Here is a 16,662-nt window from a genome sequence, read left to right as displayed (position 1 = left end):
AAAAAATAAAAATTAAAAAATCTCATCTAATTTTAGATTATATGATAGAAGATTATTAGATTTGTTTGAATTTAACTTTCAAAGAACAACTACCAATCAAATTTTAATTTATAAATTTAAAAGTTTGAATAATTAATTTTTAATTAAACTTTTGTATTTATTTAATGAAAATAATTTAATGTTTCGATTTAAATCATAATATATAAATTATAAATTATTAAAGTCAATAGGTGAAAATTAAAATTTACTATACTTATTTTATATTTCTATAAATATTTAGCAAGGCAAATTAAAAATTTAAGAGAACAATTAATTAAAAAATCAAAATTTAATATACTTATTAAAAATTTTTGAAAATATTTAGGGGGCCAAGAACTAAAATAAACTAAAAGTTGTCCTAAATACAAAATAATATGTAAAGAAACTTTTGATGGTTGGGGGGCCAACATTCCCCTAGCCCCCACTCCTTCCGTCCTTGATTATGATGTGTTATCTTATCTTAAGTTTCACATGTTAGTAATGTCCCTCAAAATATCTAAGGTTCGTGGCAAAATAAGTGTTTTGTGAGTTTTACAATTTTTTTTTTTCTCTTTGTTAAGCAGTAAACGATAAAATTCCTTATCTAGCAATGAATTAAGTAGATGACTTTTAATTGAATTTGAAATAGATGTCACAACCCAATTCTACAAGCTGAATCGGTACTAGGACCTGGGCCAGTATTAAGGTCCCGAGGCCCATAGTAAACGTTACTATTCCTAAACTCATAACCAAGACCAAAATCAAGGCCCAACATGTATACTGGAATAAAATAAAATACTATAAATTTACTTGGGTTAAGTCAACCCAATATCTATCAGAAATTCCTTACTAGGGAAGTCTAGCTCAGGCCTGACCCAAAGCATGTACAAATCATCTCATATCATAAATTTTCTTCATTAAATAATACAATATATTCATAACCAATACCACAGCAGAGTTCTAGTAATTAAATAAATAAACAACAAATAGACACAATAACTATTAAACTAAGAAGAACAACGGGCAGAGGAAAATGCAGGTTAGACTGGAAGAAATAAACTCTCTTCTCCTACAACTTGGAGAAAATATTTGAACAGAAATGAACGTTTAACATAGAGAGTTTAGATATTGATTATAAATGTAATTTCTACAACTATCTAAAACTAGCTCAATCCTACTATGAAATGCACATCCAACATATAAAACAAGTAATTCAATCAATATTCACACAAGAAGTTAATTTTGAGCTACTCAAACACCCAATGCATCACATCAATATGTATATATGGGATATAATCCCTTATACATCTCTCTTAATCTAATATTTGCCTGTGAGGTTAACTCAAGCTGTACTTTCGCTTAATAATCCAAGTGCGGGGGTCAGCGAGATCAATTCAAAATCGTACTCACCCCTGACTTATCCATATATAAGGATCGAGTCCTAGTGAGTCAAGCTCCAGCCTCGACTATCCATCCTACCCATATCCATATCCACACCATATTCATGCTATCACACACACACAACTTCAAATTATCCTCAAGGTGGCAATCACAACAAATATCAATAATTAAATATGTAGTAATAAAAAATGTCCCTAATATATTAATTATTTATATGCCTAACTAATTATTTATAAAGTACATAAGCATGCCAGATATATAATTAATATTGAAATTACAAAAATAATCAATATCCAACTCACAGATTAGTCGACTAGACTGCAGCTAGTCTGGCTAGAAAAAGAAGACGGGAGGCACCGATCACCTAAACATACACATTGACCTCTAGCAAAAGACTGACAAAATTAAATAATCAATTCAAACTATAAAATCAAAATAAATTCTATAATCTTGCTGAAATTTCAACAGAGTCTCCTCTACAGCTAGACCTAACCCCTTGCAAAAAAAAAAAATGTAACAATAGCAACAAACAGGGACTCAGCCCTACCATAACAATTATAATGTTGTTCCGGGGCCTACAAAAATCCTAATTTATGTTTAATCCTCCAAACTCTAGCTCGAATTTTTAACTCCTCTACAGTCTAAATATTTATTTTCAGCGCTTCAAAAATTATAAATATATTCTTGAAGATCCTTTACATCACCCTTGTATTGATTAAAATTATTTTACTTAATTTTTCTAAGCTAGGAATATTTTATAGATTTAACTAGCTAACTTAATCAAGGCACAAACTATACAACTTGAATTAGGGACTACCTTTGCAAATTCTGCTACCTAAAACATATTCGGGATGTCTGAAAATGCTGGAAATGACTATAAACATGACCCCTTTCTAGGACAGCCTGCCAGACACCCAGACCAGGCTGAAAACTCAGTCCCGAGTGTCAAAGAGCTATCGCTGATCCGATCACACCTAAACGAAACCCATAAATTGTTAATGATTATCATGTAATTATTTTTAATTTATAGGACTCCAAAAGGGTTGAAAATCTTATCAAGCGATCTGACCATCCGATGATCGCTTTTTTCAAATGATATCTAATTAGAGTGAGGCCAATCCCATCTTAAAGGTTTCATCGCTCTGAGTTCAACGATGGTATCGGATTTTCGATCCAACGTTGAATCACCAGAAAAATGGCCAAAAATCTATTGCCACCTATTTTCTCTCTCCTTTCTCTCTTTCGTAGAATCTCTTTCCTCCGGCATCGGCTTCAGGACTGCTGGTCGAAAATGGAAGCTAGTTGTGTAAGGAAGCCATCACCACCCATAGCCAGCAAGATGGCCACCAAAAATGGTTGTAATCGGCCGATAAAGTGGACATATCACGCATCCCTTCCACCTCTCTCTCTCCTCATTTTCACTACTCCAACCATCCCTCACCACTATTAGCGGTGCCTGGGTGTCATCTGCAGGTGGGGAAGCTCATCGGTGCATTATCAACGCTGGATCGGTCGGAGGGAAGTGAAGGAGAGGAGAGAGAGAACGGGGAGGGGGGGGGGTAAGGGCTATTGCTGATTGTTGAAGTTTTTTTTTTACTTTTAATTACACTTTTAGTCTTGAACTTTTCATGATTTTTCAATCAAGTCCAAAATAACTTTCAATTGGGTCTTAAAATATAAATATATGTATGATTAAAATAATAAAGAAAATGTAATAAATAATATTGATAATAATGATAATAATCAAATTAATAACAATTAAATCAAATCTTAGAGCCAAGGTTAACAATAATATAATAATACATCTTGTTAATTGATTTAATGTTAATATTTAAAACTAATTATTTCACTTAAAATTGGACTATTAAATAATTTATAAAATATGTTTATAAATAACATAAAAATATATAAATGAAAGTTATACAAAAATTATAAATTAGTTAGATACTATTAAAATAATATTTAAGTACTATATAAAAATATAAAATTTATATTTTAAAATTCAAGTTATTACAATGGATGTCAGGATGTGGTAACCTTCTTCTATGCTAAAAGAGGGGGGAAATATTTCTTATGCTTCTTCTCTATCAAATTCAAACATTGTGTTTCTAATATGTTCATTTTTATGCCTCTTTAAGATAGTTACCTGTATATGCTACCTGTAGTGATTTACTTTAAAGACCTCAATTGTCCCCTTAAGTTCTGTTTAGCTACTATAATAATGGAATGTACCTTATGTGAGTAATTAAGACTACAAATTATCCATTTTTACTTTTTAAGGTAGATTCATGGAAATTATGAGTCTTTACAAGAGAGTTTATTGACCCTTATACATCAGCTAGCTGCAAGTAATTGTCTCTCTAACTAACTAGTAGTTATTACAATAGTTATAACAGAATAACTATTACTTTCCCTCCAATTCTAAGAAACTATCTACATACCTCTAATTCCACATGTGATGCTGTTTAATTCACATTTGTTACATTCCCTTACTTTCACTTATAGTAGTTGCAGTAGCCCCTTACCTCTTCTTCCTAAGCTTGCTCCTTGTATATGTAACAAGGATGGCAGTTGTAACTTGTATGCAACTAAATAAGCTGAAAAATGATGTTGTAGGGAAATAAAATGTGCACACTTAGTGAATCTACAAAAAATGACTCCAGCTGGCACTTCCTTGGTTTATTCTAATTCAGTGTAGCATTAGGTTGGATCCAACTAAAATGCAGGAGATCCATACCTTTGCTTATAGGCCCTATTGCTCTTTCTAACCTATTTTATTATTTTCTATTTTGTTATTTCTCTTTTATAAACCTATTTAATTTTTATTTTAATAATGTAGAATATCATATTTCATTTCTCTAGCATTTTCAATATCCTTGAGGCTACTTCAAGCTTTTATCATTGGGCTCCTAACTACCTCATATCTACAGCTATAATAGATATGCATGATACTGTTGAGCTTAAGCAAAAGAACTGTGAATTAGAATTTTAAAGATTGAAAGTTGAGATCCAAGCTGACGGTTATAAAAGGAAATTTGGTGGAGCCATGAACTTTAAGCTTAGAGTAAGAGATGATGGTGTTGATGAATCTAGAGCCATCACTTTTACAATACCTAGAATTCTTGTGGAGTATTTTAGTAAAAAGAAAAAGAAGAGGAAGAAGAAGAATTTGTATAATGAAAATGATAGAAATGGCTCATCATTTAAATCTATGGTCAATTAATAAGGGAAGTATGCAATTTTGAATAGTCCAATAGATAAAATTAATATCTTCTTACTTTACACATAAGTAGGACATGGAATGAGCATTTAAGGTTTAAGGTGACTTGTTTGATATAAGAAAGCAGTTAAGCCTACCAAAATCTGATAAAGTCTCTCCTAAAACTTGGACAATTCAGCTTTTTCAACAATATAACCTATATAACAAATAAAAATTTGTCATTTTGGCCTATAGAGTTATTAAACACATCTCCTTTTCCAACTTAACCATCATCAATAGTAAATATATTATGGACTTTATTGAATAGTTGTCAAAGTCCAATGTAAAGGATATAGTTTTAACAAGGCCATTAAGACCTTGCTCCAAGCCTATTGCCATCCAATAGAGAGAGAGAGAGAGAGAGGGAGAGAGAGGGAGAGAACTTAGTCTTCCTTATGCATTTAGGGGAAAATCAAGCCAAAATAGGAAGTGTATAAGAGGGAATACTCAAAAAATAAGATAAAAAAAAAAGTTTTTGGCAGCTAATTTTCATGTTGGCCAAAAATCAGAGAGAGGTTTAGGAATGTAATCTTGTTCTTTCAAGCTAAATAGGTAGTAGAGAGAAAAGTCAAAGTTTTTCCTAAACTTGCCTAGGTTAGAATCTTCCTTTATAGTAAAATGCTTTTATATTTCTCTCTAAGACTCCTAAACAAGCAATTAATAGACACACATCAGCCACCAAAGGACCTTAGCAGCCCTTCACATGCTAAAAACTCTCCCTACCCAACTCCTCTCCCTTAACTAACACACTTATTGATGTCTCTGCTTCCTTCGACTCCATCACTTCTTCTGTCCTTAGCTTCTTTTAACCCTTCTCACTAGACCCTTTGACTCTATCATATTTGTGGTGCCACCTTTATGGTCCCATCTATAAGTGTACAGATTTACTCAAGTAATACAATGATAAAATAGATACCATTCCCATGAGGATTGATTAAGTGCCAAAAACGCGCCCTCATTTTACTAATATCTAGATGATTGAAATTGAATGAGAAAAGAAAATAAATTTAACAAAAAAAGTAAAATTAACTTTAAAGAACACAATGAACACTGAATAAAATCCAACAAACAAAGCACTAGGGTATACTTGATTTCACTTGAACTGACTATCAATTCTAGTTAATCTAATTAATAATCCAAATTTAATTACTAATGTAATGATCAATAATCCTAATATATTTAATAATCTCTCTAGAGCCATATTAAATATTAATTAAAACCTATAATCTATTTTCCAATAGCAAAACAAATATTAGTTAATTAATTCTTTAAGAACAATGATTATTCCCAAAATCCACGAGTTAAATCTTTTGCCCTCACTCTAATTATTATTCCTATAATGCTTATTATTAAACTCATGTTTATAACCTTCCTTCCCATTACTAATCATAAACTGGAAAGTGCCAAAAATAATACTTAAAGGCATTAAACATAAATAATAAGCAATTGTATTAATAAAGAAAACTAATACAAAATTTTGGAATTGAAAACAATATCAAACTACATTAGATATCCTTATTAGAAAAATTAGTTCTTCATAGTATCAAAATCCATAACAATTGTTCATAATTCTAGACTTAGAATCATTGTCAATACAATAAAATAAATCCTAAAATAAGACAGAATAGAGAAATAAAAACTCTAAATAAAAGAATGCAAATCTAGGCTTGAATCTGAATTATCCTCCCAAAGCTACAAATCTTCTTGAATCTTTAATAATCAGCTCTAGTTATCTTTCTTGTGAGTTTAGAGAGGCAAAAAGAGGTTTTTATAATGCTAAGGTCATCTATCTACTTACTAATTTTTATTTGACTTGGAAACATCATAAAACAAGAAATAACTTTGCTTTGCATGTCTCATGACTAGACCGTGCGCCTTTCCTATTTCCCATGGCCTAGCCGTAAGACATGTTGCCTTAGGCTATTTCTTCATTTCTTTTAATCTTCTAAGATAGATGATCTCATGGTCTAGCCATTATTCCTCCACTTCTCATGGCCTAGGTGTGAGGAATACTGCTAGGAATGGTTAAATTATGTGCCAAAGTGCTTTTTATTTTCCAAGTTCTAAACTAATTCAATGTGTTCACCTCCAACCTAACATAAAACACCAAAATTTAATTAAAACAAGTAAACAAAATTTGCAAAAAAATTATCAAAGAAACATAAATAGGAACCACTAAACAAACCACAAACATTAAAACTAATGGAGACAATTATTATAAAATGCAATTCATCACCACCTTCCACACCCCTGTAATGATGCCATCCTCTGCCACTTTTTCACCTCATAGCTCCACCCCATGATCCTAAATGCCTCCTTGACATCACTACACCTCTTGAATGCCTTCCTTTACCATCATTTCCATATAAAATTACTTTGGTTTGCAAATCAAAAAGTTATGTTTAGTGTCTTCATAAGCTTTTATTAATATGAAAGCTCTTGGACCCATAAATGCAAATTCCTCTCTCTAACTACAACTCTAAGTCCCACTCTTATATATGTCTAAAGTTAATTCCTACATGCAATTTGATGACAAGGTAATTAGGGATTTCGGGCGTGTGTGTGTGTGTGTGTGTGTTTTTTTTTTTTTTTTTTCTTTTAACATTTGCTTATTGAACTCAATAGAATACACATTAGAGAGAGAGAGAAGAGAGAATGTGATCCAATCATGTTAGCTTGTAACCTAAAAATCAACTTTTAAAATTAAAAGGTACTTTATTGTGTAAAAAAATAAAGTTTGATGGGTTTTATGTTACAAATTAAAGTTGAGGTACCATGATGTTGCACACCTCAAAATTAAGGTGCCATGGATGAAATTAACCCCCTTTGTAAATCAGGAAACTAATTATTATAAGACAGGTAAATTTCACATATAGTACGATAACTTAGAATATTGTAAAAGTATAGTATCTAAATTTTAATTTATAACATAAAACACTCTAAACATTAATTTAAGCAACAAAATACACCCTTATACCTTTTACAGTTGGTTTATAAGCAATCAAATGATGTGGAGCATACACAATGAAAAAAGACCTTTCTCCTTTTATCTCTCTTATCCATGTTGGTTATACTTTCTCTTTCCTCCTTCTGTCCTTTATTTCTCTATCATCTCGCTCCATGATCCTCCTTTGTCTCTTGTCTCTATCCTTCCCCTTTCTCTTTCCCATCTCTCTGTCCTTTCCATCTGATCTCTTTCTATCCTCCTTCTTAACCCATCAAAGGCCCCCCACATTCTCAAAACCAAACCTAGGTTGCATTTCCCCTTCTTGAAACTACTAAGTCAAATACTTGGAAATCTCTTATCTACATATCGAACAAATTAAGGCTCCACTTGGCTTAAAAAAGTCTATGCTATGAATTGTTTCATGCAATACTAGATGAAATATTTTTTTATATTAAAGATGAGTTGTAAAGTTATCAAATATTTTGTTTTGAAATGTTAGCCCTAAAATACAAAGATGGGCAATTAAATGACTAACCAATCTTGGGTGGGTTGTGCACTAAGAACTAGTCATGTGATGGTCTTTCCTAAATTTAGCATTTTGCTTGATCCAAAAGGGCTTGTGGAAGTTAGTTGTTGTTTTTAGTATTAGCTTTCTCTTGCATATGCCAGCTGACTTTTCGCATTCTAATTTAAATTTTATTAACAAAATGAAGATTCAATTTGTAGTTAGATAGGATAGTTTGAATCTTATGACCTTTGTGCTTTTAGTGTAACACCCCTATATTCGGTAGTGCGTTCTACTATTCCAGTGACCAATGTCTATCCGGACAGCTAGGATGCCTAGAACTACACTTAGATATGGGTGAGGAGACATAAAATAATAAAATACTAGAAAAACAAAGGAAAAATAATAGCAAGGAAATGTAACCAAGTTAAAAGAGTCGAGAACCATAACGATAGGTGACCGCACCGGAAAGTTGCGGCGTGGACCGTTGACTAGCCCTGGACCCCGGAGAACCCTGAAAAATATTTTTAGGACTTAAATAAACATCTATTGAAGTATAAATGTCATTAGAAATATCAAAGAAAAATTAATTAATTAGTACAAAGAAAGACGAGAAATCGAGAAAATGACAAAACTCAGTGTTACCGAAAAAATCGGGAATGCAATCCGAACAGGGGCATTGTGGTCATTTGACACCCCGAGTTATCTTTTAACCTAAATGTCCATTAAAAATAAATGATATTACACTTGGAAAATGTCATGAAAAATTAAATTGTGACACATTATAAGAATAGTGAAAGAAATGGGGGATAAAAACTAAATTATGAAAGTTTAACATTAAAAATTATTTTTAATCCTATTAGTGCTCCATTAACACCACTAATGTGGACTGTTAAACATAATATGGACAGCAGATAACTTCATCTTCCTCACTTTTCCAAAACTAGTGGAATTGAATCCACCATGGAAACACCATGGCCAAAGCTTCCTAACCTCCATGCAAGCATGAAGTGAGCCCCCTTTCCACTTGATTTCTTCACTAAAGTTTGTCTACACAACTTGGGCAGTAGATAGGCAGCAAGAAAGTTAAGTTTTGGTGAGGTTTTGAAAAATTTCAAAAGTGGTAAGTATGTATTTTTAATTCTTATTTCATTAAACTTTGAATGGGTGTTGTGGGTAGATGATTTGTGGAAGGATTTTTGAAGTTTGATGAATTAGTGGAAATGTACATTTTGGCAGCCATGGAACCTCAATAAGAATAGCTTATTCTTTCATGTAAATAGTGGTTTGAATGATGATTTAAATGTTTGGTTGTATTGTAGTTGAATTCCATGAGTAAGGTCTGATTTGGAAGCTTGAAAAGTAAAAATGGAAATTGATGGGTAGGTGTAAACTTGTGGCAGCCTCATGGAGAAGAATGAAGTGTTTGAATTCATGAAATATTGTTGAATTATGTTGTCATTGATGGCAGCATGTGTATATGAATAATTGTTTGAATTTGGATATGTGTATAGTGGTTTGAATTCGGACATGTAAATGAGGTATATCTTGTGGTTAATTATTGTAATTGGACTTGGAAAATTTTGTATTATAGTGTGTATGTTGAGAGTGGTTACGAGCTGCCAAAATGACCAAAAATGTGTTGCTAAATGTGTTAATGTTATGGTACAAACCAGAATTAGCATGGAAGAGTGAACTTGGTAAACATAGGATGTGTAATTGGTAAAGGATGAACAAATTGTAATAGGGCAGTGTATGTTTTGGTTTAGAACCTTAAGTGTGTGGCTCTAATTGATATGAGACCAATTGGAGGTGAAACTAGGCACAAAATGTGCCAACTTTCATGAAGGAAGCTTACCAAAATTCCGCTTAGAAGGTGACTTGAAAAATGACCAAATCCGGATTAATGCTTTGAAAGCTTGAAAATTGACTATTTGGGCAGTAGTTAGTCTTTTGGCCATAACTCACTCAAAACAGGTCCAATTGACCTGAAATATTTACCGTGAATAGCTTAGACATATATCTACAATTCTTATGAAGACACCAATGCCCAGCAATGACCATAAGCAAGTCAAATAGCTTGCACAAGTTCAGGTCCAAAAACTGGCCGAACCAAAAGTGACCTAAAAATAACCTAAAGTTACCACTTTGGTCCATTCTGTCCAGCATTGGTAAATTGACCATAACTTGGTTTACAAAACTCAGAATGACCTGAAATTTTGCCCCACGTGCAATAAGACATAGACCTACAAGTTTGTAGTTTTGACTGAAACCCGAAAATTGAGGGAACTAGGTCATCCGGCTAGATCAAATTAGTATACTGAAATCCAGCAAATTGCAATAAAATGCAACATACTTGGAAATGAATTTGGTAACATGTACCAACACTAATAGGCCATAAAATGTGACATATTGGTAACATTAAACCTAATTCAACTAGAGTACATCGAGGGTCAACGTTTTTTATTGACTAAGGAAAATAATATAATTCAGTAAATTAATTATTAAGCCTTATTGTTAGACACAGTTTAAATGAGTAGTGAAACACTTCAAATTGTGTGTTTCAGTTAGCAAAGACTCAGGGAAGGGGAAGGAAACACTGAGTCAGAGCTAAGAGACATTTATCAAAGGTTTGTGCACAATAGTTATTTCTTTTAAAATTTTCAATTGAAATAAATTATGACAAATTGTATGTTATAGTTTTAAAATGTGAAAAATTGCTTGAATAATATTGATGGATACTTATTGATTGAAAAACATTGTAAATGGTTTGAAACCACAACTATCATGTATATTGATTGAATTCCTCGCTAGCTTATCTAGTGGGATGAATTGACTTCGAATTCCCTCTCTGGCTGAAGTGTTTAGGTGTGTGTCTGTTGAGGACGAATAGAATGAGTACTCATATTATTGCTTGCTAGCTATGTTATTCCTCATTAGCCATCGGCTCTTGGGATGATTTGGACTTTGGAACATGATTAAGCTATGTATGTGATTTATTGATATTCATTGTGATATTGTGAAATAGAGTTTAAATTCTTATTGACATTCACTGTCTTTTGAATTTAACTATGGTTTTAAGTATCCACTATTTATACGACTTATGATTTGTGATTTAAAGTTGCATTTTGTTAATGTTGTGCACCACTGAGACATTGGCTCAGCGATAGCTTTTCATTCTTTGTCATCGCAGGTGACAGAGCGACTAGACTAGGCTGCTAGTGCTTCATTGAGAGTTCATCGGGTATATTGAGTATACTATATTTTGCATTTTGTATTGTAATGTATGTTCACTGTATGTATATATTATTCTTGGTTTTGAGCAGCTGTAAATTAAAATTATACATTGAAGTTATAAAATAAATTGTAAATTATTTTTGCTTGTAAAATTTGTGATATATTTCTTTTATTTCAGCTTTTGAAAACATTGAAAAATTATTGTGGATTTGAGTTGGCAAATGTTGAGAAACATATTGTGTTGATTGAATATTGGAGTTTGAGGATTGAACAAAGTATAGGAAGTGCTTTTTTATAGGTTTTTGAAGAACTGTTTTATTCAAAATATAGATGGCACTCTGCCAAAATTTTTACAGAAATTATTAATACTTCAAATGTGTTATCTAGTTTCACTTCAGTTAAAAAAAATTTTAACACCTGTAAATGGTGCTCACCACTGTAAAAAGAAGTAAGAAAAGGTTTAAAATCCCTTGTAGTGTATTTAATGGGTTATCAGTTGACGGAGTTGGTAATTCATTAGGTATACTACGGGATCATGTTATGCCTTACGGAGGGGTAGGGTGTGACATGTTTAAGTGGTATCAGAGCTAGTTTTTAAATTCTATTTTGACCTGTAATTTGAATATTCTTTCTTCATAGTACAACTGCTCAATGTCATTGTTTGATACATACAGTACATTACATTATAAATATGCACTAACGGGAGGAAATCTCCTTGTGTTATTGTTCAGGAGGTCTAAGATCCTCAAATTGACTATGAAAGAGGGTGATCGTTCAGTCGATCAATCTATAGAGGCTGAGGTACAAGGGGATGCCTCAGCCCTACACAATGTCAGTGGATCACCGCCACCCTCGATACGATTTCTTGCTCGATTCGCTCGTGAGATGGCTGCAATGTTCCAACAAATGGCTGGAAATATGCCTACTCAAGTCCCACTACAGACACCAGTGGTACAACCACAGTCTTTAGCTAGGCAGTATGAAAAATTGATGAAATATGGGGCTACTGAGTTCAAGGGGACAGTAGATCCTCTAGAGGCAGAACAATGGTTAGAGAGAATGGATAGGGTATTGAAGAAGCTACATTATACAGAGGAGCTCAGATTTGAATATTCAGTGTCTCTACTACAGGGGGATGCATATGACTGGTGGAAAACATTCCTCATATTCTGGTAGAACCTTCAGTGCTAACATGGAATGATTTTCTATGGGAGTTTAGACAAAAATATGTCCCTGATGCTTATGTAGACCAGAAGCTGCAAGAGTTCCTAAGTCTGAAACAGGGGAGTAGATCGGTGACTGAATATAAAAGGGAATTTTTCCGCCTGAGCCATTATGCAGTAAGTCTACTTTTTACCAGTAGGGAGAGATGTAAGAGGTTTGAAACCGGCTTGAAGCCTAGTATCATATTACAAGTGATCAGATTCAAATATAATAACTTTTCTGAACTCATTTCTCAAGCATTAGAATTAGAAAGATTTGAGTTAGAAGCAGCCCCAGAGAAAAAGAAATCAGAGAAGACAGAAAAAGAGGGAAAGTCAGTAGAACAGAGTTCCAATGGTCCTACTGGAAAGAGGAAGAACCATGGGAGACACAGCTGAGGTGGTAAAAAGTCTGGTAGGGGAAGATATTCAGGACAGAAACCTCCTCCATCTAGTCAGCAGAGTACCAGAAGTTCATACCCTCCCCGCCAATGTGAAACTTGTGGAAGAAATCATGGTGAGGTATGCTACAAGGCCATAGGAGCCTGTTATAACTGTGGAGGCACAGGACATTTTGCTAAGGACTGCACCAGTGCCCGTAGAGTTGTACCACCTCCTACTACTGCAGAAGGGTCAGTTCAAAATCCTACCACCAGAGGTTCACAACCACCTAGCAGAGGTAGAGGCAGAGGTAGAGGTAGTCTAGTAGGCAGCCAAGGCACAGTGAATCAGTCAGAGCAAGGAAGTGCATCAGTCAGAGTCTACACAATGAGACAGAGAGAAGAGGCCAAGACATCTGATATTATGGCTGGTACCTTCTCAACTTTTAATCAAGATGTGTTTGTGTTATTTGATCCGGGTTCTACCCATTCTTATATGAGTGCTAGCATCATTGATTGCATTGCTATTCCATGTACAAAAATGGACTTTGAGGTGCTAGTAACAAGTCCGTTAGGAAAAGAGGTCAGGTTTAATAGAATGTATAGGGATTGTCCTTTGGTGATCCAAGGACACACTTTTTTGTTTGATCTTATTGAAATGCCCTTCAGAGATTATGATATCATCTTGGGCATGGATTAGTTAGCCAGGCATCACGCCATGATTGACTGTAGGCTGAAGACAGTCACTTTTGGTCTCCCTCAGTACAGTGATGTGGTAATACATGGGGAGAGGCAGCTATTGCCATCAAACATCATTTCGGCTGCACTAGCCAGAAAAATGATTAAAAAGGGGTGTGAAGCATACTTGGAACATGTGGTAGACACCCAAGTGGGGAGTCCAGCATTGAAGGACATCCCTACAGTATATGATTTTTCAGATGTGTTTCCTGATGAATTGCCAGGATTACCTCCGGGATGAGAAGTGCAGTTTGAGATTAATGTTATGCCTAGTGTGGATCCAATCTCCATAACACCATACAGAATGGCACCAGCAGAGTTGAAGGAGTTGAAGGTACAGTTGCAAGAATTACTTGAAAAGGGCTTCATCCGCCCTAGTGTGTCACCTTGGGGAGCGCCAGTATTGTTTTGTTAAGAAGAAAGATGGCACTCTTTGCTTATGTATTGATTATCGGTAGTTGAATAAGGTGACAATAAAGAACAGATATCCATTACCTCGCATTGATGATCTGTTTGATCAGTTGAAGGGTGCAGTTGTATTTTCCAAAATTGATTTGTGATCTGGTTATTATCAGTTGAAAGTGCAAGAGCAGAGTATTCCAAAAACTGCTTTCAGAACTCGATATGGCCACTATGAGTTTCTAGTAATGCCATTCGGGTTAACAAATGCTCTAGCTGCTTTTATGGATATGATGAACACTATCTTCAGACCATATCTCGACCAATTTGTGATGGTGTTTATTGATGATATTTTGATATATTCGAGGAATGCAGAGGAGCATGACAGACATCTACGGATTGTATTGCAGACTTTAAGGGAGAAATAACTATACGCCAAATTGTCGAAATGTGAATTTTGGCTGAAAGAAATCTCCTTCTTGGGACATGTTGTGTCAGCTGAAGGGATCAAGGTAGATTCCAGCAAGGTAGAAGCTATCCTTAATTGGAAGCCACCCAGGAATATCACAGAAATTCACAGTTTTCTGGGTTTAGCTGGATATTACCATCGGTTTGTGAAAGGGTTTTCTATGTTAGCTTCTCCACTGACCAAGCTGCTTCAGAAAAATGTAAAATTTCAGTGGACTAATAAATGCCAGCAAAGTTTTGATGAGTTGAAGAGGTGTTTGACTGAAGCTCCAATCCTTACTTTACCTACACCGGGTAAAGAATACACAGTTTATAGTGATACTTCTCACAATGGGTTAGACTGTGTATTGATGCAAGATCGGAATGTCATTGCTTATGCATCACGCCTGCTGAAACCGCATGAGTAAAACTACCCAACACATTATTTGGAGCTAGCAGCTATTGTTTTTGCTCTGAAGATCTGGAGACACTATTTGTATGGGGAGAAATGTTACATTTACATAGATCACAAGAGCTTGAAGTATTTGGGCACTCAGAAGTAATTGAATTTGAGGCAGAGGAGATGGTTAGAACTAATTAAAGACTATGATTGCTTAATGGACTATCAGCGAGGGAAAGTAAATGTAGTGGCTGATGCCTTAAATCGCAAGACTATGGCAAGTCTCAGAGTTTCTCCTTTATCCATGGTACATGAATTGAAAGCACAGCATGCCAGTTTGGAGATTGATGATGAGGGACAGACAGTAGTTACATGGCATGTACAGCCAGTGTTGATTGATCATATCAGAATGGCTGCTCAGAATGATGAAAAATATCATAAGCTTTTGAAAGAAGTCTAGCAGGGCAAGAAACCTGAATTTTCTATGCGACATGATGGTTTATTGCTACATCAGGGTAGAATGTGTGTTCCTAGTGATGTGGAATTGAGACAGATCATTATGAAGGAAGCACATGAGTCTCTTTTCGCTATGCACCTTAGTGGAACTAAAATGTACAGGGGGCTGAAAGAGCATTACTGGTGGATGGGTATGAAGAAGGATATAGCTAAATTTGTTTCCAAATGCCTAACTTGTCAGCAAGTGAAGGCAAAACATCAAGTACTAGCAGGTTTGTTACATCCATTGCCTGTACCAGAGTGGAAATGGGAACGGATAACTATGAATTTTGTTACGGGACTTCCGAGGACACAGAATAGTCATGATGCAGTATGGGTTATAGTTGACAGACTGACCAAGTCTGCTCACTTTTTGCCAGTTCGGATGGACTATAGTCTAGAAAGATTGGCCAGATTGTACATATATGAAATTGTAAAACTGCATGGAGTGCCAGTATCAATTGTATCTGACAGAGATCCTAGGTTCACTTCTAGATTCTGGGCTAGTCTTCAGAGAGCCCTAAGAACTAGATTGAACTTTAGCACAACATTCCACCCACAGATAGATGGCCAGTCTGAGAGGTAATTCAGATATTGGAGGATATGCTACGGGCTTGTGTGATTGAGTTTGAAGGTAGTTGGGATATACACTTGCCTTTGATTGAGTTTGTTTATAACAACAGCTACCAATCAAGCATTGGGATGCCTTCATATGAAGCTCTGTATGGCAGGAAGTGCAGAACTCCCCTATGTTGGGATGAAGTTAGTGAAAGAAAGATGATTGGGCCAGAAATTGTTCAGCAGACAGAGAAAAAGATCATCAGAGATCGACTCAAGGCTGCATCAGACCATCAGAAGTCCTATGTTGATATGAAGAGAAGAGATATTGAATATGCAGTGGGTGATAAGGTATTCCTTAAAGTTTCTCCTTGGAAGAGGATTATGAGATTTGGCAGAAAGCGGAAACTGAGTCCTCATTTCATCGAACCATATGAGGTTTTGGAGAGAGTGGGTCCTTTGGCATATCGGCTAGCATTACCTCCAGAGCTAGAAAGGATACACAGTGTCTTCCATGTGTCCATGTTAAGAAGGTACAGATCTAACCCATCTCATGTACTATCAGTTAAAGAGATTGAGGTAAATCCAGACCTCTCATATGAGGAAGAACCCATAGAAATTCTGACATATGAGGTGAAGCAGTTGAGGAACAAACAGATACACCTAGTTAAAGTGT

Source organism: Hevea brasiliensis, chromosome 4, assembly GCF_030052815.1.
Source record: "Hevea brasiliensis isolate MT/VB/25A 57/8 chromosome 4, ASM3005281v1, whole genome shotgun sequence".
Lineage (NCBI taxonomy): Eukaryota > Viridiplantae > Streptophyta > Magnoliopsida > Malpighiales > Euphorbiaceae > Hevea > Hevea brasiliensis.
Note: the sequence above shows the minus strand (reverse complement) of the source record.